Below are 25524 nucleotides of genomic sequence, written 5' to 3' on the forward strand. Positions count from 1 at the left end.
ATGGGGACAGAAGCAGTTCAGGAGCCTGTTGGTGTCAGAATTGATTCACCTGTACCGCTTGCCATGCGGAAGCAGAGAGAAAAGGTTGTTGTCCTGGTCCCACACTGCCAGGTCACTGACATCCTCCCTGTAGGCTGTCTCATCGTCCCCGGTGAGCAGGCCTACCACGTTGTCAGCAAACATGATGATGGTGTTGGAGTCGTGCATGGCCAGGCAGTCGTGGGTGAACCCGGGAGTACAGGAAGGACTAAGCACACTCCCCTGTGGGGCCCTCGTGTTGAGGGTCAGTGTGGCGGAGGTGATGTTGCCTACTCTCACCACATGGGGACGGCCCTTCAGGAAGTCCAGGATCCAGTTGCAGAGGCAGGTGTTCACTCCCAGGGTCCAAAACTCCCCAAATGCAGGTGTGCCAAGCGTGTAGCGTCATACCCAGAAAGACTCGAGGCTGTAATCGCAGCCAATGGTGCTTCAACAAAATACTGAGTAAAGGGTCTGAATACTTATGCAAAGGATATTTCTGTTTTTTATTTGTAATAAATTTGCAAACATTTCTAAAAACCTGTTTTTCCTTTGTCATTATGGGGTATTGTGTGTAGATTGATGAGGCAAAAAAAAACAACGATTCATCTATTTTAGAATAAGGCTGTAACGTATCAAAATGTGGAAAAGGTAAAGGGGTCTGAATACTTTCAAAATGCACATAATGTAGTACTGCAGTCAACTTTCTGAACTTTCCAATATTCCGATTTAAGGCTGAAATAACATTTTTGCATCTATGCATTTTGAGGTTTGTTGGTATTTTGGTCCGTTAATATTAGTAAACATAAAAATGTCCAAATCTTGATTAAAATGTATATTTTCTATTTAGTTTTTCATACTACCGTCATCAAAATGTCATGAATATTACCACTATAAAATGGAGATACATCCATAATTTGAAAGCTCACTTACATTGAATTACACAATATAACTCTTAAATGCAACTACACATAATCTAAAATGTAATCGATGTATCATGAAAGGACCATCTTTGACATAAAATGTTTTGTTTAAAATATTTTAGATGAATGGCTTTGAATCCATCTCTGAATGTACTAGCGATTTAAAAAAAAAAACATCCTGCTGCGCTACCGTGTAGGGATTGGAGACATGTGCTTTGAAAGTGGGATTGGAGACATGTGCTTTGAAAGTGGGATTGGAGACATGTGCTTTGAAAGTGGGATTGGAGACATGTGCTTTGAAAGTGGGATTGGAGACATGTGCTTTGAAAGTGGGATTGGAGACATGTGCTTTGAAAGTGGGATTGGAGACATGTGCTTTGAAAGGGGCAGTGATGTCGGGTTCAGCCAGGAGTCGGACAGTCGGAAGAGCAAATGAAATGGTAGGAGGGACATCCCAGCTTCAAGTGGTTTTAAATGTTGATTTATAAGCGGAAATGACGATTGGAACGGCACCGAACCATGCAGGTCCCCTAAACGGGACTTTACATCTAAGAGGTTTTAAAATCCCATTTCTTAGAGAATGTAACAAACTGGACAAAAAAAAATACAAAAAATAAAATTTGTGATAAAGGGAAAATAAAATCCCTTTTAGGGTGTGGTGCCTGGCCATTAAAATATTTTTCTGCAGGAAAAAACATTCTACATCTCCTTTTTTAAAACTATTCCATTATCACAAAGGTATATTTTTGTACTATGTCAAGTTGTTATTGAAAATTGACAAAAGTCTGACTAAATATCTTGTCGATGCCATACTTCAGAGCTGTGACATCTAACAGGACACACACTACTCACTACCTTGTTGCCAAAACCTTGTCTCAGTGGTGTATCTTCTGAACAGCATGTAAAACATGTTAGTAGTTAGCCTGTCCAGCACAGGGTCAAAGCTACTGTAGCTAGTAAAACCCTCCGACGTTCAGCTATCAAGCTAATTTGTTTTCTGTAAGCAGGAGGCTGAACAACTATGTGGGTCTTAGACCACGATCACTGTTAAAAGTACAGTACCAGTCAAATGTTTGGACACACCTACTCATTCCAGGGTCTCTTTATTTTTACTATTTGCTACATCATATAATAATAGTGAAGACATCAAAACTATGAAATATCACATATGGAATCATGTAGTAAGCAACAAAAAGAAAAGTGTTAAACATATGAACTTTTATTTTATATTGAGCATTCTGCAACAGTGCTGAACTTTCTCCATTTATCGACAATTTGTCTTACCGTGGACTGATTAACATCAAGGCATTTAGAGATACTTGTGTAACATTTTCTAGCTTTATGCAAGTCAACAATTCTGAATCTTAAGTCTTCTGAGATGTATTTTGCGTGACTCACATCAGACAATGCTTTTTTTGTGAATAGCAAACTCAAAGTTTGTGAGTGTTCTTTTATAGGGTAAGGCAGCTCTAACCTGAAAATAAAGGAGAGCAGCACAAAAGGAAACCGCACACTGCTCTTGATAGTATCACTGATATTAAATAAGCTTTCGTATCGGCCTCACGGCCTTCGTCAGAGCTTTTGTGAATATTATATTATTTAAATGTGCACCCTTACAGACAACCTCACCAACATCCGTTCCACGCATCAAAAGTTGGATACCAAGGAAAAATAAGTGCCAAATATAACAATATGCATTTCATCAATATTACAAAAGTGTATAAATAAGACGTATTAAACAAGTCTGTAAAACCACAATGAGGACATAGCAAGTTTCCATTAGTCATTTGGTACATCGTACGAAAAACAGAGTCATCTTAAATAGGCACATAATTCATGTTCAAATTCACATAACATACAAAGGCCTTTCATCATTAAGTCCTTTAGGAAATAATGTCTGGAGGGTGAAAACCCCAAAACATTCTCTTTTACTCAGTATTATTAATATCACCTCCCCTGTCTCATATCTTAACTTTCTTTATGCCACAAAACACAGACCACACAAGCTTACAAACAATTAAAATGGCAAAAGTCACGATAATCACAAGAATGGCTTGAGAGTCTACGTTGAGACCGAAGGGAGCAAGGGTCTTTAAGTTAAAGATCCAGGCAGCCTCTCGTTTTAACAATAAATTATCAAGGTTATCAATTATCACCACCCCTTCTCCTAGGGAGGGTGACGTGTTCGATGCCAATATAACGCAGACGAAATCGAGTGGTGTGCTTCCAAAAAGTGGGCCGCAACTGGATAATTAACGTTTTTGCACCTAATGGTGCTTAAGATGCTCTGAGATACGTACTTTGAATTCGCGCTTTGTTTTTAACTCACATCATTTTTCCCACAAGGACAAGTTCCAAGATAAATACCTGCCCTAGTAGCGCACGTAATAACACCTCGGTTACCCTGTTTGCGGGTGTTTGCAGGATCAACATTTATAAGTGCCATTGCATTGAGCACAGCCATTGCACAGGGAACACCGGAATAAATACCAAGGGACTAATGGGGAAAACGGGTGATACCTGGAAGTGGGTGGAGACAATCACAAAGACAGGTGAAACAGATCAGGGCGTGGCAATACTAGTAACATTATTGACAGTGAAATGTTGATGTGGATTGTCATTTGACCGATGTAACGCTTACCTGATCCTCTTCGATATCTAATTGAGTGAAAAATGAATCGCACTTGGCGTAAATATTTGTATTAACACATTCACCGTCACATGCTTGAAATTATATTGTGAAATGTATCCTCATTAATGCTATTTAAATTGTGAAATGATTCCAATGTCTCGTACCGTATACCTTTTAATGAAATTGAGCCCATTGATATATTTGAATGACCGTAATTGAAACTGTACAGCCTACGGATCATCAACTAGATTCAGCAGCGGGACAATTTTTTTCTTCAGGGGATGGTCAGAGGGCAGGAACATAGTAATTATAGTTCATTTGTAGTCTGCAAATTGACTGTAAGAAGCCGAGACAGATATGATATTTGACTAAAGCATAATCATTTCAAACCTTGCTTTTATTTCTGTAAGGTCACGTGTATCTCTATTATGCGTGGGAATACTTGGGAACAGATTTCTTCAATTAAAATTCCTGGTGTTTTTACAGTGTTATGTTCAATAACAACACAAATAAATACACACATTTTTTTGCTCAGAGAACTTGGGAGGCCAAATAAAAGTACAGCGGGTCAAATTCGGCACCTGGGGCGCCAGTTAGGGAACCGTGGCCTACGGCCTTATGTTCGACTTCATTGGAGACTGGCAACCTTAAAAAAACTAATCAATGTCAAATCCATGGGACAAATTTGTTGCCCTTTTGTCACAGTTGACTATAAGGTGTAAAAAAAACTACAAAAAAAACACGTTTGCATCTACTACTTGAGTACTCACTAGCACCTTAGAGGCTGCTGCCCTATATACAGTTGAAGTCGGAAGTTTACATACACCTTAGCCAAATACATTTAAACTCAGTTATTCACAATTCCTGACATTTAATCCTAGTAAAAATCCCCTGTCTCAGGTCAGTTAGGAGCGCCACTTTATTTTAAGAATGTGAAATGTCAGAAAAACAGTAGAGAGAATTATTTGTTTCAGCTTTTATTACTTTCATCACATTCCCAGTGGGTCAGAAGTTTACATACACTCAATTTAGTATTTGGTAGCATTGCCTTTGCATTCTTTTTATTTGATTTAATATGCCCTGGGAGTCGTTCTGAATGCAGGTGACAAACTTAGGTCTGCATATTAAGCCCATTGATATGCATTGGACTTGTTTTGGTGAGAGTGAACCATCTCGCTTCACCTCTTCCTCTCTGACTTAGTTCTGCTTGCAACCAATGTCAGCCAAAATTATGTGGACACCTGCTCGTCAAAATCTCATTACAAAATCATAGGCATTAATATGGATTTGGTCCCCCCTTTGTTGCTATAATAGCCCCCACTCTTCTGGGAAGCCTTTCCGCTAGATGTTGCAACATTGCTGCGTTGACTTGTTTCCGTTCAGCCCCAAGATTATTAGTGGGGTCGAGCACTGATTATATGCGATTGTGCCTGGCTCGCAGTCGGCGGTTCAATTTATCCCAAAGGTGTTTGATGGGGTTGAGGTCAGGGCTCTGTGCAGGTCAGTCAAGTTCTTCCACACTGATCTCGCCAAACCATTTTTGTATGGTCCTCGTTTTGTGTATGGTGACATTATCATGCTGAAACAGGAAAGAGCATTCCCCAAACCGTTGCCACAAAGTTGGAAGCTCAGCATTGCCTAGAATGTCATTGAATGCTTTAGCGTTAAGATTTCACTTCACTGGAACGAAGGGGCCCGAACCATGAAGAACAGCATCAGACCATTAATTCATCCTCCGCCAAACTTTACAGTTGACACTATAAATTGGGGCAGGTAGCATTCTCCTGGCATCCAACGAACCCAGATTTGTCCATCGAACTGCCAGTTGGTGGAGTTCATCACTCCAGAGAACGCGTTTCCACTTTTCTGAAGTCCACTGGCGGTGAGATTTACACCACTCCAGCCGACGCTTGGCATTGTGCATGGTGATCTGCTTCTGTGCAGCTGCTCGGCCATGGAAACTCACATGTACCTCCTGACAGACAGTTCTTGTGCTGACTTTGCTTCCAGAGGCAGTTTGGAACTTGGTAGTGAGTGTTGTAACCGAGGACAGACGATTTCTACGCACTACGCACCTCAGTTCTTGGTGGTCCCGTTCTGTGAGCTTGTGTGGTCAACCGCTGAGCTGTTGTTGCTCTTATGGAGCCAAAATAAAGAATAGTAAAGTGAGAATTTAAACATCATTTATTAAATACATAAGTAATTCAAATCGATCAACAAGTTTCAGATTCATACAATCAACATTGAAAACTGTACAGAGAACAAATCAAATTCTATTTGTTACATGCGCCGAATACCTTACTTTTTAAAATGTATTTTACCATGCAAGTCAGTTAAGAACAAATTATTAGTTTCAATGACAGCCTTGAAACAGTGGGTTAACTGCCTGTTCAGGGGCAGAACGACAGATTTGTATCTTGTCAGCTTGGGGATTTGAACTTGCAACCTTTCAGTTACTAGTCCAACACTCTAACCACTAGGCTACCCTGCCGCCCCATACTTACAGCCTCTTAACTAACAATTCAGTTTTAAGACAAAGTGTTAAGTCAAAAATAGATAAGTAAAACATTTAAACAACAAATAATTAAATAGCAGCGGTAAAATAACAGTTGCGAGGCTATCTACAGGGGGTACTGGTACAGATTCAATGTGCGGGGGCACAGGTTAGTCGAAGTAATTGAGGTAATATGTACATGTAGGTAATTTCCTTTGAAAGGATTGGAACACCTTGTTTTTACGATTGAATTAATTTGGTCTGCAGATACAAATGTCAAAAATGAATCTGTAATAGAACGTTAATTAAAATAATCACTGCAAAGGGTTCTCCCTTTGATGCAACTTTTTCACTATGTTTCGGTTGTGATACAGTCAGTGGCGATTTTAGCATGCAAATCTTGGTGGGGCCCCCCCACAAAAAAAATGATGCATGCCAGCAAAGCCACTACACAACACAACACTAAACTACACATTAATTGCACTATAACGGTGACAAACGGTGCCCACAAACTGTTATGGCCTACATAAAGCTGTCCCAACAGCAGTCCACAACACCTTACCACTGCTACAACTGGTTGTCAGCGGAGCCTTGTCTGGCAGAGAAACAGTTCATTCAGCCTCATAGCTGATATGGCTGACTTGCTTAAACAAATGTGGTTTCTACTGACAATTAACATGTACAAACTATGACATAAGGGGACGACGAGCAGATAAAAGGCCATCTGTAATTTCGATTAAGACATTAATGAGCGAGCTAGGACGGACGTAGTCAATATACAGTGGGCTCCAAAATTACTGGCACCCCTGACCGTCAATACACAAACAAAACTTAAAAAAATATAAACAATATAATTATAGAGAAACTCAAAATACCAAAATGTAGGAAGTACTGTTTATTAATGTTTCAATGGAACCAACCAAAATCCAACAATTATTTATCACAAAATCAAAGTTTCATAATTATTGGCACTACTCATTTAGTACTTAGTGCAAACACCTCTGGCAAGAATAACAGCATGGAGTCTTTTCCTGTAATGTTTCACAAGGTTAAGGAACACGTTTGGAGGGATTTTGGACCATTCCTCTATGCAGATCCTTTCAAGATCCTTCACATTCTTGGGTTTGCGCTTATCAACTTTCAACTCAGACCACAGGTTTTTCGATTGGATTGCGGTCCGGCGACTGAGATGACCATGGCAGAACATTGATTTTGTTGTCACAGAACCGTTTCTGTGTGGATCTTAAGGTCTGTTTTTGGGTCATTTTTATGTCCTAGTCTTCTGGCAGAGGCAACCAGATTGTCAGACAAAATTGCCTGATATTTGGTGGAATTCATTATGCCATCAATCTTAACCAGTGCCCCTGGACCTCTGGAATTAAAAACAGCCCCAAAACATCACTGACCCACCACCATATTTCACCGTGGGTATGAGGTGCCTCCTTGTATGCATCTCTGCCGATGCTGTATCTGACCAAAACGTTCAATTTTGGTCTCATCTCACCAGAACACCTTCTTCCAGTCATAAATTAAATGACGTTTGGCAAACTCCAAGCACTTGCGTCTGTGTCTTGGGGTCAGAAAGGGCTTTCTTCTGGCAACCCTTCCAAAGAGCCTGTGGTTGTGGAGGTGGCTGATGGTGCTTTTTGAAACCTGCTGACCCCAAGACACCAGCAAGGCCTGCAATTCTTTCACATCGATTCTTGGGGATTTTGTTGATTCTTTCACCCTCCTCCTCCCTATCTTGGGGGGAGGGGGGGGGGGGGGATGTATTTGCGCCCTCTACCCGTGAGGTTTTCAACTGTTCCATATCTTTAGAACGTTTTAATAATTGCCCTGCCAGTGCGCCGTGGTATATTCAATCATGTGTGGATCTTCTTGTAGCCATTACCAGATTTATGAAGATCTACGACCATATGTCTCTTTTGAACTGCCAGTTATTTTGTTTTCTTCATGGTGTTGGATGACAAAGGGATATTGCATGCGTGTTACCTCATTTTTATACCATAGTGAAACAGTAAGTGATGTAATGGTTCAATATAGTTCCTTAAGACTTAGATCAACTTAAATACGTGGAATTTCATTCCTGGTTTTATTTTGGTAGATGTTATTTAATATTTAAGGGTGCCATTAATTGTGAAACCTTGATTTGGAGGACATTGATTTTTAATTAAATCCGTAAATGATTTTGGTGGGTTCCATTGAAGCATTTTAATAAAGTACAGTATTTCTCACATGTTGGTATTTTGAGTTTCTCTCTATAATTATATTGTTTATATTTGTATATATTATATTATATTATATTGTTTGTGCATTGCCAGTCAGGGTTCCAGTAATTTTGGAGCCCACTGTAACGATTTGTTCAGCACTTTTAAATGTACAGCAAAATATTTCAGAACATGGGCCGTTCTTACAGTGCTCTCCCTGTACACCAAGTCAGAACCGTAGATTAATAAAGGGGGGCACATAAGCAGACAATGAAAGCTCTTACCAAATTCAATGATTACATTTCTCTAAAACAGGCTATAGGCTACATGTGCACCACCAAGTCACAACAGTAGCTGAAATTAAGAGCGGAAAAGGGACCAAATGACTAGGGTGAGGCACATGGGCTACTAACAGCTTACTACACAACATATACTTATTGTGCTTTCAAGATAACTTCAAAAAACAAAGTTGAATCATGATGATATCAGTTATCTTCAGGTCGGAGCTCTAGAAAGAGGCATGAGTTCCCGACTTGCAATTCCAAGTTGGGTGACCATTCAAAGAGTATTTTCCCAGTCAGAGCTCATTTTTTGTCTAAGTTCCCAGTTGTCTTGAACTCACTGAAGTCAGACTTCCCAGTTATTTGTTTCCAGTTGTTTTGAGCGCGGCAGAAGTCATGCTGGATTGACAGGCCAATGTTGTATTTATTTGTATATTTATTTTCTTGCTAAAAAGGTGGGGCTCAAAAAAAGAGCCTTACCTGCCCTGAAGGACGGGTCGCCACTGGATGCAGTTAGTGGGGTGGTAAGGAATTCAAATAAATATATGGAAATATGCAATACAAATAAAGTATGTAAGAAGTACAGTATGTCCCACTGACATTATGTTGGAAGACATGTGTGCTGAAAGTTTGGGAAAAACAGGATACAACTTTGTATTTTTTTTTTACTCTTAATTTGCACCACTTCTGTAAAATGACCCATATAGGCTGCAATTTAGGACACTAGACTAGAACACAAACAAGACACGTGTCTGCCCCCCTTCCTACACTCCTGTGGAGTATATCATATTTCCCTTGACCTGACATGCAAATAGACAGTTTACTCTGACTGGACCCAAACCCATGCAAAAAAACACATTTTTTATAACCATTTAAATATTTTGGGTCTTTTCATCCCATCTCACTATTAAATACAGACACAAATATGCAATGTGATGCACTAGCAAGAAAATTGAAAGGTAATATTTCCAGATAAGAAAGAATGAATTAAACGTAGGGTTACACAATTCTGGATTTCATAGTTATTCACCCCTGATTACTGGAATCATCTGACCATTTTTTGTAAAGTTACCAGAAGATTGCAACCCTAATCAAAACACATACACATTGTTTGCTAACGCATCTACAACTACCAACCTCTTTACAAGCGATCACCTAACAGTTATAAACAAAAAGATTACAACTGTCCCTCTGTATCAGGTGAAACCGGGGGTATCGACTCTCCCTCAGAGACCTCTGATAAAAGGCAGTTTCCCAGCCCTGTGGAGGTAGAGCAGGGGCTGCACAAACCCACTAACTACACTGATGAAGAGACAAACATATGTGGCATGAACAAACTGCCCCGAATCTAAGATTCCAATAAAAGGTATAACCACTACCCACGGGAGGTAGTTCACCATCATAGACACCATGATAATCACAATGATCTTAAACGCCCTCCTCTTCATGCTATTTGTCCCCTCACTCTCTCTCTCCCCTTCCCCAGGCCCAGGCTGTTTCAGAGCCCTGAGAACTGAGAGGCAGCAGAATAACAAAAATGCAATGAAGACCAAACATTCGCCCAAAGACACATAATATAAGACAAGTTGGTCTTTAAAAAGCATGAAAGTAAAACAGAACCCAATCACAACCAGCCAAACCAATCCAGAACACCCCACCTTGTATCTCAGGGGTCTGTACCTCAGGAAGACCACAGGGTGGACAACTGCCAGGTAGCGCTCAAAACATATACAGCACTGGAACAGGGGGCGGCCTGGGAATAGAAAACCCCCAAAGAATGCTACTAGAGCTAGGAGAGGGGGAAGAGGGAAGTGTATGTAGACAAAGACAAAGACAGCACACAGGCAGTAGAGCATCTCTGACACAGCCAAATGTAGAGCGAAGAACTCTGAGGCCATCGTCCCTCCGACTCCAGTCAGTATCAGCCACAAGGCGTAGCCATTGGTGGGTAGACTCAGGATGAGGTTGAATGCATAGCAGGGAGTTGAGAAAGCATAATCAGGCTTCAAATAGCCAGACAGGACAGAAGAATGGTTGGAGGAGTCAATTTTTTTCAGTTTGGAAGTACCGGCTTTAACATTCCAATGATCATTGCGAGAGAGAGAGAGAGAGAGAGAGAAAAACATAATTCAGAATATCAGTCAGTGTCTACACTTTCTGATGAAAATAATATAAATTGATTTGAAAGTAATTTAAATACAAACATTTCACTCCGTTACACTGCTAATATTAGAGACTAAAAATAATCCTCAAACCTGAACTCTGTGATTGGCGGGTCCTCTCTTCTCTGGTCGTTTTGCGATTGTGTCTCTCCTTAGAACTGAGCTAGGTACATCTATAGGCTACATCAAAAACCTTGCCAAACTCTGTAGCTAGACCCAAGGACCACACGTCATGCAAATATCCCACTCAGCGTGACAGGAACAACGTCGATCAATGTGATTGATGAGGATGTGTGGCTGTTGCTACTGTAGGCCTACTTGTTAAACGCAGAGTTGGTTGGTGGTGCGACATGCTAGCCAAAAATGATATTTTCTTGATATACTAGAAAATGAGAAGTTATCAATTTGTTTTACAAGGCTTACTGTATATATATAATTCTAAAGACACCAAAATGCAAAGGTTAATGACGTGTCCTCTGACATTTGCCCAGTCTATGTTAGCTGTAGCCTCCTCTCATATTATAGTAGTACTAGACGAACACTGCTCTATGGGTGTTAAACAATTGGATTTGATCCATTTGATTCAGTACAATTTCATCTTGGAGGAATACAACACATAACCACTCACACCTCAGTCGCTCCCGTCTGTAAACTGATGCTGCCCGTCACCTCACTTGATGGACCACACCTGCCATGCAAATGTAGTATATTGGTTATGACAACACTTTAGGACGACTGAAGAGAATATGGCGTGTTGTGTGGAACGTGTTAGGGACAGGGCGCTGATTTATTCCTGACCAGGTCAAATGTGTCACTTATTTAGATGACAAACGTGTGTACTCAGCTTGAGCCTTTATTGGAAATAAGAAAATGGAGGGAAAGTCTACAGACCAATAATTCTCTCAATATCGCTGACATAAAAAATACCACAAAAAATAGATAGAATTGTTTTATTAATTATGAAAAAAAGTAATTACAACACAAGTTTATTGGCAAATCTATTAAACAGTCTGAGGAAAAAAAATGAAAATGTAACGTGTATATGATGTACTAGAACTACATTCAATCAAATGTTCTTTCTTAGATGCCTCAATAACATGAAACAGACATTTATTTTCTGGTCTTTCCTCTGATAAACCCTGTTTGGACAGCATTTACAAAAAGTAAATAAAAAAAAATAGTATTCAAGTTTAAAGGATTTTGCGACATAGATGAAACATTGATGGTGGTCTATAAGATCCACAGAGTTGCTCAGCCACCTCCTTGTTTACAGAAAACAAATAGTATAGCCAATTGTAAAGTCTGTGGACATAAACCATTACTAAGAGACTCATATAACATCACAATCCGTTTGTGAATCACTTTAAAATAATTGAATTGAAACAAAAACAGGATTAACTTATTAATTATAAGCTCAAGTTTATAAAATTCCATTTGATTATTTCAACTTCTTATCTTATTTTTGAGACACTGTTCCTACATTATCTATCACCAAGTAGAGATTTTTCTTCTTTGACTAGTTTTGATATTGAAAATGATGAATGACAGAAACTAAAATAAAACGGAATATCTTGTCGATGCCATACTTCAGAGTAGTGACATCCAACAGGACACACACTACTCGCTAACATCAGCTAACTTTTTGCCAAAGCATCCCCTCAATAGTGTATCCTCTTAATAAAATGTAAAACAGCTTGTTAGTTGTTAGCCTTTCCAGCATGGTGTTAAAACTAGATAGCGAGACCCTCCCTACTCTGATTGGCTATCACGCGGTCACGTCTTTGATAATATGCATAAAGTTGTAATCTTCTCAACTTTGGTTGCAAGCTCTCTAGTTGCCAATGGTTCAATTACTGAATGTTTCCAAGTGTCTCATTCCATTGAAAATGAATGATATTGGTAGCTTAGTCACTGAAAGAGTTGAGCAGTGTGAGTGCCCCATAATAGGAAGTCACCTCTCCCTCAGAGATCACTGACACAGGGCAGTTTCCCAGCCCTGTGGAAGTAGAGGAGGGGCTGCACAAACCCACAGATCATACTGATGGAGAAACAAATGGATAGTGACAAACAGAACACAACCTGATTGAGGACATTGTACAAAGACCTGATTATAATCACAGTGAGGTAGTTCACCCTTATAGACACCAGGAAAAATTAAATGATCTTAAACGCCCTCATCTTCAAGTTATTTGTCCACTCTTTCACTCACCCCATTACCCTGCCAGGGACGTTTCAGAACCCTGAGAACTGAGCGGCAGTAGGATGATCTCACACACTTCGGGATGAGGTCCATGAACCAAGAAATAATAGTTGTATATTGATGTAAGAATCAGAAGCATACAGAACAAACAGGACCCAAGCACCATCAACCACACAACAGCACAACACTCAACCCTGTATCTCAGGTGTTTGGACTTCAGGTAGACTACAGGATGCACCACTGCCAGGTAGAGCTCCACACAGACAAAGGTTTGAAACGGGCCGGCCAGTGTTCAATAAACCAATAGAACATGTATGTAGACAAGGATACGACAGAAGACAGGGAGAAGAGGATGTCGGTCAGGGTCAGGTTGAGAGAACTATGGTGGTTAATTTCTGTATTATCAAATGAGGAGAGACAAACTTATCACACAAGTTAGAGTTATACTTAAACTAAATCTTTATTAGTGAGAGCTTTGCAATAGTGATGGCTGGTCGACAAACCACCCACAGATGATTCGTTGAGAGCCACGATGTTACTGTAATTTAATTATACTAATGTGTTTTCATTAATTGAATTCCCTTAATCTATTTTATGAGAATTTGTAAGATTCTTGTTTGCATAAAATAGACGGAGACCAGTCTTATCAATAATAGGTAACAGTATTTATTCTCGGAGCGCGCTGCCACGTTACCACGAGCAACAGTTTATATACAATAACATGAAGTCATTTCATTGCTTCTAAAATGAATCTCCTCCTCTCGACCGAGACAAAGGGAACTTTAAAAGCTCATTCTGAGTTCATTCTGACCCACTAGCACATACACAGGACACACAACACAACTGAATTAACTTTTGACTCCTCACCATTATCGATCACCACTTAGCTGACAGTTCTAATTAACAGAAAACCTAGGAATGCACTCACTGCCTTATCTAAAACACCCCAGAGCTCAGTTTCGTCGGTTCAACCATAGGTTAACTACCTTATCTGTTTACTTAATCCACAACCCATTCCTTTCTTCCTAGTTGGAATGGTGTTCAACCTGTTGCGACTCTAGGGGCAGTATTTTCATTTTTGGAAAAAAAACGTTCCTGTTTTAAACGGGATATTTTGTCAGGACAAGATGCTAGAATATGCATATAATTGATCGCTTTGGATAGAAAACACTAACGTTTCCAAAACTGTAAAGATATTGTCTGTGAGTGTAACAGAACTGATGTTGCAGGCGAAAGCCTGAGAAAAATCTAATCCGGAAGTGCCCCAGGTTTTGAAAGCGCTGGGTTCCAATGAGTCCCTATTCAGCTGTGAATGTGCCATCAATGAGCTTACGCCTTCTACGTATTCCCCAAGGTGTCTACAGCATTGTGACGTAGTTTTACACATTTCTGTTGAAGATTATCCGTAGGCGGCCACATTGCGTAAGTGGTCACATGGTGGAGATTCTCACGTAAAATACAGCGGTAGCCAATACTCCAATCGGTCCTACTGAAAAACGAATTGTCCCGACGGATATATTATCGAATAGATATTAGAAAAACACCTTTAGGATTGATTCTAAACAACGTTTGCCATGTTTCTGTCGATATTATGGAGCTAATTTGGAATTTCCATTATTAAAGTGGCTGGAGTTGAGTCAGTATGTTGGCAGCAGCCACTCAATGTTAGTGATGACTGTTTAACAGTCTGATGGTCTTGAGATAGAAGCTGTTTTTCAGTCTCTCGGTCCCTGCTTTGATGCACCTGTACTGACCTCGCCTTCTGGATGATAGCGGGGTGAACAGGCAGTGGCTCGGGTGGTTGTTGTCCTTGATGATCTATATGGCCTTCCTGTGACATCGGGTGGTGTAGGTGTCCTGGAGGGCAGGTAGTTTGCCCCCGGTGATGCGTTGTGTAGACCTCACTACCCTCTGGAGAGCCTTACGGTTGTGGGCGGAGCAGTTGCCGTACCAGGCGGTGATACAGCCCAGGTGCAGACAGTTCCCAGCCTGAGAACTAAGGCAGTACATTCCATTTACCCGGTACTTTCCCATCATTGCACCTTGCAAGCATACAAAGGTTATCACACCTTTGTATGTATGTGTAGCAGAATGACATCACGTATAAAATCACGATGTGAGCACTCATGGTCAGTCTAAAGTAGGGAGTGATCAAAACCATGAAAAATGTGTCCAAACACAACCCGATCACAACCAACCAGACTAAACCAGTGAATCCGACCTTGTATCTGGGGGGGTTTGTACTTCAGGTAGACCAGAGTGGACTGCCGCAAGGTAGCGCTCCACATAGGACGACAGCACTGGAACAGGGGCCCGAGCACCTATCAAGAAACCAGAGAAGAATTGCACAGCAGACCAGAGAGAAACATATGGGAAGCAAGTAATCATCAAAGAAAAAAACGGGCAGACAATCAATTCACACATGGTCAGGTGGAGAGCAAAGAAATCTGAGGCCATCGTCCCTCCGGCTCCGGTCACTATTAGCCACAGGATGTAGACATCGGTGGGGAAACTCCGGATGAGGTTGATTGCACGGAACACAATGGATAAGGTCCCCCGGTTGAGATGTACGACTGGTGGTGGGGACCACAGAGGAGAAATAAGAATCCCCCTTCAGTCGTGTTCATCTCCTCTCTGGAAACTGCTTCTGTGGATACAGATGGAGGCGTGAGCGGTTGCGCCCTGGGCTGCATCTCAAATGTCACCTTTTTCCCTACATAGTGCATTACTTTTGACCGGAGTCATGTGCGCTACATAGGGAATAGGGTGCAATTTGGGACACATCAGTAATACACAAATGCATCAATGGAATATTTTGCATTGATTTATTATCAAGTTGACGCTTAAAACAACTCCTTTACTCAAACTATATTATCAAATACATGACAAACTACTACATGTATATAGTGTCATACTGTAGTCAACATCTGAACTTTCCAATATACAAGTATAAATCAGCAATATACAATGAGCCAAAAAAAGTGTTTTACAAATTTGCATAGACCCCAAATATCTCCCATAACAGTGCTGAAAGATCATGTGTTGATGTCTAATGGACAACTACAGAGGAATATGTTTGTTTACCCTATCTGTAGAGTGAAACTCTAAACCGTAGCCGAAGGTGAAGAATATACAGACCAGACCTTAGGAGTGGACTACAGGGTTGAAGGCTGGCATGTGTTTCGCAAGGTGGCGTGTCCTGAACTGAGAGCTAGCGCAAAGGGTTGTAGCTTGCTCACGGGTTACGAGGCCCGTTGGGAAGGTGCCCCTGACTCCTCAGGAAGAACATTTCATAGGGTGAAAATACAAAGAAAGAATTAACTTCCTTGTGGAATGCGTGGAGTTCTATATCAGCAACGAGAAAATCCGCAACGGTCACATCCGTGATGGTGGACTGACTGGGGATTTTAGGCCAAGTATATGCTTATTCCTTTTACAGGTTGGGATATAATGGAATTGAAAATGTTTGAGTTAGTTGATGCTCTCGTTGTACAGAGCCAACATGAGGATGTGTTTGATGGGGTGGACAGTGTTATATTTATGGACACCATCAAGGCCTCTGTAGCCACACTTTTAGATGTGGGGATTGGAGAGTATATAAGAGAAAAAATGCCCCGGTTGTGAGATTAATCACCCCAGCCAGCGACGACATCCTTGTTTGTATGACCCAGACAAGTACTTCTTCTTCAACCACTTTGATGAACTGGTGAAAAGACTGTGGTCCGGCCGTTTTATAACATCGATGGTCAGAGCCCTGGAGTCTATGGGTCTTGTGCCATCGATTCCCAGGGTTTATGGTGTAACAGAGGCTTTCCTACATGAACTGAAAGAGACGATCTTCATCCACGAGAAACTCAAAGAAATCAGGCACACACTGGTGGACAACAACAAATACAAGGAAGCTTTGGTGTCTGATGTGGTGACTTTCTGGCTCAATGAGCACCCAAGAAAACTAGTAACATGATTTATTTTTAAAATGTTGATGCAAAGCAATGGGTAACTATTTGCATACTATGGTAGAGAGAATATATACATTTGTTTTCTTTTGAGAGAATTTGAAAATAAAGTGGACAACGTATCGCTCTGCACAATACAGGGCTTAATGCATAGCGTGTGTAACAAATGGAACAAATCATGAGTCGTGTAAGACATACGGGGAAGACTCTACACTGGTCACAACAGGTATCACGTCTTGTGGATGATTCTGAAGAACTAGAAATATCCTTGTCTAAGATTTTAGTATATTTGTTTGAATCATCATTTAATTGTAACGCATCATGTTTTTTGTTGATATACTTACATAACAATTTCCTCAAAATAGTGTTTTTCTACTCATCCCATGTCTCAGTTTCAGGCGGATCCATGTGACAAGCAGGCACTTGCTCTTAAAAATGATGGAAATCAATACATGCTAACGGTTATAGACATTTTCTCTAAAATAGCATTTGTAACGGTCTTAAATCAGTGGTGCAGAGGTGACCCGGGCCTTTGACTCTATCTTGGAGGAAGGAGGAGCACCCAAGAAAGTGCAGACTGACGGCGGTAAATAATTTTTTTACAATACTTTTTAGAAACTCACGAAGAAGCACAATATCGTACATTTTGCTACAGGTTAGGATTTTAACAGGACTTTGAAGGAGAGGATGTGGAAATACTTTACGCCTCACAACACCCATAGATATGTGGATATAGTTCAAGATTTAGTAAAGGGTTACAACCACAGCTACCATAAGAGTAAACGAATGAAACCGTCTGAGGTATCTTCTGAAAACTCTTTACGTTTTTAAAAATCTGCATGGTTTGTTTCCCCTTCTCCGTAATATATATTTTTTACATTTTAAATTCATAGTGGGTGACTTGGTACGTATATCCAAGTTGAGGGGTGTTTGACAAAAAATATGAGCAAGGTTGTTACCTCTTCTCTGAATCTGAAGCATCCTTCACGCAGTATAACCACATCATTGTCACAGTATAATTCCATCTCTTTATGGAAATCAAAAGATATGATGACGAACTCTCTCATACCAAGTCATAAATCTCTCTCGCTCTTTGGGAGACATTTGATCACACCCGTACATTTCGGGACTGGGATAAGATCCAACACAATGTAGATTCTCCTCAGATGTGAAGAAATGAGGAAGCCAACCTTTCAGAGTTTTCAAAACCCAAAGCCTCAGGCATTTGAGCCAATCTCACGGGTAAGAAACTTAAACTGTCAGTGTATCTCTGGTTGAAGGCTGGGTCTACAAAACACACAATTTTACTACCTTGGGCTATGACACTGGGTGCAATGCCTTGCTGCATCAAGGGGTTCAAAAGAAGATAGGAATCATAGGATCTAAAATTGTGCGCTACGAAAGTGAAGTTTTTGTACTGGGGATTTCGGAAATTGTTTTAGAAAGAGTAGTGCACAATTGGGGCCCTCTGCTGACCAGACTCTTATGGCTATCAAATCATTTCACCCGCAGACTTCCTCTTCCAATGAGTACCCAGGCAGGGATGTTCCCCTCAGGGCCTGTTCGATTTGACATAGAGCAAGTCTTATCTTAAGCCAATCTCTCATCTTGATAAAAAATTATATTTTATTTTGTTTATCATACTACCGTCATCAAAATGTCATGTATATTAACCACTTTAAAAATGGACATCCATCCATAATATCAATACTCACTACATTGAATTACACATGGACAGTTGGAGCGAATTACAAATAATTTTACAGGGCACAAATTGGTATGCTAAGAACGCTATATATGGCATACACATTTGTGCCCTGTAAAATATTTTCATTTTCGATTCAGTATAAATTAATCTTCGAGGAATACAACACAGAATCACTCACCCACACACCTCAGTTGACTCTCGTCTGTAAACTGATGCCGCCCATCACCTCACTTGATGGATGACACCTGACATGCAAAGGTTGTCCATTGGTTATGACAACACTTTAGTATTACTGAAGATAATATGTCGTGTTGTGTGGAACGTGTTATCGATGTATAGGGCCCTGAGTTTTTCCTGACCAGGTCAAGCTAAATGTGTCACTTACTTAAATGATGTGTGTCTTATTGTCTAACATGGCAGGCATTAAGTTCTCTATTGCGGCCACATGCAGTGATATTTGCTACAGTGGAATGGGGATTAAACTTCTTGATTAATGAATGCCAGATTGTTTCTGCTCTACAAAAAAATTAAATACATGAGTAGTTCAACATAAGCGTTTATTGAGTATGAAGGATAAAAAAATGATAACATGCAAAGAAACAGATTTTTATAACCACAAAAAGAATGTTGGTCTTATCATCCCATCTCACTATTAAACACAGACTCAAAGATGCAATGTGAAGCACTAGCAAGAAGATTGATAGGTAATCTCCAGAGAAAAGAGGCAATGATTCAAAAGTAGGGTTGCAAAACTCTGGATTCCCTAGTTATTCCCTCCTGGTTACGGGAATCATACGACCAGGATTTTTGGAGAACCTTTTTGGTAAAGTTACAGGAATAGTCCAAACCGAATCAAAACATATTTTTGCCAGTGCATGTACAAGGACCAATCTCGTTACAAGCAATTAGAGACCTCTGATACAGGGCAGTTTCCCAGCCCTGTGAAGGTAGAGGAGGGGCTGCACAAACCCACTCACCACACTAATGGAGAGACAAACATTTGTGGCATTAAGGAACTGCCCCTTATCCAAGATTCCAATAAAAGGTATAACCAATGCCCACGGGAGGTAGTTCACCATCATAGACACCATGATAATCACAATGATCTTAAACGCCCTCATCTTCATGTTATTTGTCGCCTCCTTTTCTCTCTCCCCTTCCCCAGGCCCAGGCTGTTTCAGAGCCCTGAGAACTGAGAGGCAGCAGAATAACATAAATGAAATTAAGACCAGGCATTTTCCCAAACACACATAATTTGAGAATGTATGGTTCTCTACAAACAGAAAAGTAAAACAGAACCCAATCACAACCAGCCAAACCGATCCAGAACACCCCACCTTGTATCTCAGGTGTCTGTACTTCAGGAAGACAACAGGGTGGACCACTGCCAGGTAGCACTCAAAACATATACAGCACTGGAACAGGGGGCGGCCAGGGAATATAAAACCACTAAAGAATGCTGCTAGAGCTCGGAGAGGGGGAAGAGGGAAGTGTATGTGGACAAAGACAAAGACAGCACACAGGCAGTAGAGGATCTCAGACATAGCAGAGTTAAGAGCGAAGACCTCTGAGGCCATCGTCCCTCCGGCTCCAGTCAGTATCAGCCACAAGACGTAGCCATTGGTGGGTAGACTCAGGATGAGGTTGACTGCATAGCAGGAAGTTGCGAGAGTGGAATCAAGCGCCAGATAGCCAGAGAGGACAGAGGAATGGTTGGAGGAGTTCATTTTCTTTTTTTACCGAGCTCAGTTTTTTTGGAAATACCGGCTTTAATGTTTCACTGATCACTGCAGGAAGAGAGAGAGGGAAAGAGAGCGAGATGTGACAATAACACCACCACATCAGAAAAACACAATTCAGCATATCTGTCTGCACTTTCCGATGAAAATAACAAATTGAATTGAAAGTAATTTAAATACAAACATTTCACACTGTTACACTGCTAATATCAGAGACCAAAAATAATCCTCAAACCTGAACTCTGTGATTGGCGGGTCCTCTCTTCCCGGTCGTTTTACGATTGTGTCTCTCCTTAGAACTGAGCTAGGTACATCTATAGGCTACATGAAATACCTGACAGCACACCTGTGTGGCATATCACATTGCCAACCTCCTTAGCTACACCCAAGGACCACACGCCATGCAAATATCCTACTCAGTGTGACAGGAACCACACCAATGTATGTGATTGATGAGGATGTGTGGCTGTTGCTACTGAAAGCAGACTTTCTAAACACAGAGGTGGTTGAAGCTACCACTGTGCTAGCCAAAAAGGATTTATGTTCTTGATATGCTAGAAGAAATAGAAGTTGTGTGCCAGGCTTAATGTATATATATATCATTCTAAAGAGACAAACGTGTGTATGCAAAGGTTAATGAAGCGTCCTCTGACATTTGTTTCACTCTTTGTTAGCTGTATTCTCCTCACATATTATAGTAAGTACTAGCGTTACCCACCTTATGGGTGGTAAATCATTGGAAGTGATTCATTTGATTCAGTATAATTTCATCTTTGAGGAATACAACACAGAATCACTCACCCTCACCCACACACCTCAGTTGACTCTCGTCTGTAAACTGATGCCGCCCATCACCTCACTTGATGGATCACACCTGACATGCAAAGGTTGTCCATTGGTTATGACAACACTTTAGTATTACTGAAGATAATATGTTGTGTTGTGTGGAACGTGTTATCGATGTATAGGGCCCTGAGTTTTTCCTGACCAGGTCAAGCTAAATGTGTCACTTACTTAAATGATGTGTGTGTTATTGTCTAACATGGCAGTCATTAAGTTCTCTATTGCAGCCACATGCAGGGATATTTGCTACAGTGGAATGGGGATTAAACTTCTTGATAATATTACATTAGGTGGAAACAGGAACATCAAGTTCTCTGGAGATGGACTCGTAGCCTTGAGATTGTCCATGATTGGCTACAATCTTGTGTCTGACCTCAGATAATTTAGTGTTCTTTCATTTCTCCATGCTCATTGCAGTACACACACTGACACAAAATAGGAGAATGACTCCTTTTCTGTATTCAAACTGGTTGAATTAGTGATTTTTATATTGCAGGCACCTGCAACTCACCACAGGTGGGTTCAATTGCAAAGTAAATAAGAATTACCTCCTTGAAATCAAATAATTTCTAACTACTTCTAGAAAGTGCCAATAATTTTGTCTCAGCCATTTAAAGATGTATTTGTGGAATAAGCTAAGATTTAGCAAATGATAGCGAAATTTTTGTTTTAGTTCAACTACACACCAAAGACATACATACAGTGCATTCGGAAAGTAATCAGATCCCTTGACATTTTCCACATTTTGTTACGTTACAGCCTTATTCTAAATTGGTTTAAATAAATGTTTTTCCTCCTTCCATCTACACACAATGACCCACAATGACAAAGCGAAAACAGGTACATTTTTTTGTTGCAAATATATTAAAATAAAAAAAGGTTATTTACATGTATTCAGACCCTTTGCTGTGAGACTCGAAACTGAGCTCAGGTGCATCCTGTTTCCATTGATCATCCCTGAGATGTTTCTACAACTTGATTGGAGTCCACCTGTGGTAAATTTACTTGATTGGACATGATTTGGAAAGTCACACACCTGTCTATATAAGGTCCTGCGGTTGACAGTTGTGGTGGATTATTACAAATTAGACATGCTATGCTGTTTTTTTTACTTAGAGAATTGTTGCGTGTTATATGCTAGTGTTTTTTTCTAACCTGATAAAACTTGTCTTTGTGTGACCTAGTCATAAGACTGGGCGTACAGCTAAGGGCTGTTTGGATGCTACCGCAGCATGTGACACATCCCGTGTTTTCACACATCGGCTAACTGTCGCGTAGACAAGAGGTTGTACTTTTTTTATATATGCTGACAGCCAACTCTGTTCTTTGGGTTTTTAACTGCAGTCTTGAGTGATTGTTAACTGCTCCAGAGCTTCAAATCTTATAATAAAGTTGTTGTTTGAATAATCGACAGTCTCTCTTCCCTTTGGTTAGAAATTCCATGACAATTCTTGGCGACGAGGATGGGATGGCTAACTCCACTTGCTGATCGTTCCCGGAGAGGCCAATGTTAACTGTACGGTGGCTTAAGCGGAGCCGAACGGTACCCACCTTGGACCCAGCAGGGAGCTTCAATGAACGGATACACCATCCCAAACAAATAGAGACTTAAGGATGAGACTGATTTTTTTAAAACACAACCTCCAGAAAATCCTGTTCTGGGAACAGGTTGTGCACATTAGGATCTCTGTTGGAGCAGAGACATCTTTAGTTAAAGGGAAAATTCTGGGAACAGCTTGTGCATCATTGTTGGAGCAGAGAACTGACCATAAGATGACATGGTTTACTAACGTAAGAAGTAAAATGCATGTGTTATGTCATTCCAAACTCGGATCCTAATATTGAATTAAGAAATTATTCCTGCAGGTTAGAAAAACATTGTAAAAGAAAATGAATTAATCAGTGTACTGGTAGTTGGTTATGATTGGGAAACCAGCTATAAAATTAAAACCTAAATGGAAATTTGCATAGGAGGTAACTACCATGTGGGTACAAAATCCAAAATTACATCAAGAAATGTACAAATATTTTGATGGAGAAGAAATTACTCCTTTTAAACTATAAGAAAGGAAGACATTCCTAATGAAACACTATTGTTTTGTGGTTGTGTCTGAGTATGTGTTTAGACAGAGTTTCACAATGGAAGCCAAGAGCAGCAAGGGAGAACCATGCCTGTCCGGCACGTTGACTGGACCGGTGAAGTTAATGACAGAAGTGGGTATCACTACCTTGGAAATTTTTTAAAATTGGCACATAAAGACGTGAGTGAGGAAATCGAAACACTCTGGACACCAGAGGCGCAGAAATAACCACCATTGAAATGGCATCCGTGGTTTCTGATACTCTCGTAAAAAGGGGAATAAAAAATATCAACTATAGCAAAGCCATAGAGGCGCTAAAAGAAGCGCAAGAGCATTCTACCAATTCACACATGAAAAACATCCAATCACGGGTAGAATTGGGCAGCATTTCCCTGCTGACGGAAAATTCCAATCTAATAAAGAATTCAGAGATGGTATTGTAAGCGGGAACAAAGACATTAAAGAAGAATCTACTACTCGTGTCTCTGACCATAGGACCAGTAATAATACCCAGATAAGCTCTGGATATGACGCTGAGCACGTGCATTCAACTTCTTTGGTCGACCATGGCGAGGCCGGTTCTGAGTGGAACCTGTCCTGTTGGGGCAAGGAGTTCCCCTCAGGGAACTGGCCAGCGAAAACACAACATATATTTATGTTAGACCACCACCAAACCAAAGAAAAAAAAACAGCAATTTTTTCCAGCCAAAGATAAAATCACAAAAGCAGGATTAGAAATAAAATGAATCACTAACCTCTTGAGAATCTTCATCAGATGACAGTCATATGACATGTTACACAGTACATTTATGTTTTGTTCGATAATATGCATTTTATATCCATAAATCTCGGTTTACATTGACTTCATGTTCAGAAATTCCTCCAAAATATCCGGAGGAATTATAGAAAGCTACGGCAGATAACAGAAATACTCATAAACTTTGACTAAAGATATATGTTCTACATATAATTAAAGATACACGGGTTCTTAATAATGCAACCGCTGTGTCAGATTTTTAAACGTTACGGAAAAAGCCTAACATTGCAATAATCTGAGACGGCGCTCAGACGTAACCGCCATGTTGGAGTCAACAGAAATACGAAATTACAACATAAATATTCCCTTACCTTTGATGATCTTTCATCAGAATGTAGTGCAAGGAGTCCTAGTTCCTAGTTTTGTTCCATAATGTCCAATACTAGTGTCCAATTAGCTGCATTTGCTTTCACGTTCAGCTCAGGTGCCCAAAAACTGACTGCTGGTCCAAGATAAGTCGCACGAAAACTTCCAAAAGATATATTCCAGGTCGAATAAACTGGTCAAACTAAGTAGAGAATCAATCTTCAGGATGTTATTATCATATATATCCAATAACGTTCCAACCGGATCATACGTTTTCATCTGGAGCCGAATGGAACAGCCGTGACACCCACAGAGAAATGCACCACAGGAAAATGGCATTCTGTCGGGACACTGACTATTTTCCCTCCCATTAGGTCAAAGTTCACAGCAAATGCTCCATTACACTTTCTACTGAATGAGGACATCTAGTGGAAGGCATAGGAAGTGCTTCCAGATCCATTTCTTGTTGGGAAAGGAGGGGGCGATGACGACAAAGTTGCCCCAACTTTCAGAATTTCACTTCTTGTTTGGAAGATTGCCTGCCCTATGAGTTCTGTTATACTCACAGACATAATCCAAACAGTTTTAGAAACTTCAGAGTGTTTTCTATCCAATAGTAATAATAATAATAATAATAATATGCATATATTAGCAATCTAGGACAGAGTTTGATGCAGTTCACTATGGGCACGCAATTCATCCAAAGTGAAAATACTGCCCCTATCCCCAACAAGGTAATGTATGGTATTGGCCACCGTGCTGCAGCTCAGTTTCAGGGTCTTGGCAATCTTCTTATGGCCCAGGCCATCTTTATGTAGAGCAACAATTTTTTTTTCAGCTCCTCAGAGAGTTCTTTGCCATGAGGTGCCATGTTGAACTTCCAGTGACCAGTCAGTATGAGAGCAATGGCACCAAATTTAACACACCTGCTCCCCATTCACACCTGAGACCTTGTAACACTAACGAGTCACATGACACCGGGGAGGGAAAATGGTTAATTGGGCCCAATTTGGACATTTTCACTTAGGGGTGTACTCACTTTTGTTGAGTTATTTTGAGGGGACAGCAAATTTACACTGTTATACAAGCTGTACACTCACTACTTTACATTGTAGCAAAGTGTTGTTCTTCAGTGTTGTCACATGAAAAGATATACT

The 25524-nt window shown here is 40.4% G+C and overlaps 2 long non-coding RNA genes across 2 annotated transcripts; both read right to left on the reverse strand.

The window, feature by feature from the left end:
- Positions 1-11653: 11653 nt before the first annotated feature.
- LOC149975147 (uncharacterized) lies at positions 11654-18620 on the reverse strand. The gene is made up of 2 exons (XR_016488858.1): positions 15340-18620; positions 11654-15238 (listed from the first exon to the last, which is right to left on the reverse strand). It is a non-coding gene; the product is annotated as an uncharacterized LOC149975147 (long non-coding RNA).
- A 501-nt stretch (positions 18621-19121) lies between these two features.
- On the reverse strand, positions 19122-21801 carry LOC149975148 (uncharacterized). The gene is made up of 2 exons (XR_016488857.1): positions 21122-21801; positions 19122-20368 (listed from the first exon to the last, which is right to left on the reverse strand). It is a non-coding gene; the product is annotated as an uncharacterized LOC149975148 (long non-coding RNA).
- Between the last annotated feature and the right edge of the window lie 3723 nt (positions 21802-25524).

The sequence above is a fragment of the Oncorhynchus mykiss genome, chromosome 19 (genome assembly GCF_057628025.1).
Source record: "Oncorhynchus mykiss isolate SJ-2025 chromosome 19, ASM5762802v1, whole genome shotgun sequence".
NCBI classification, from domain to species: Eukaryota; Metazoa; Chordata; class Actinopteri; order Salmoniformes; family Salmonidae; genus Oncorhynchus; species Oncorhynchus mykiss.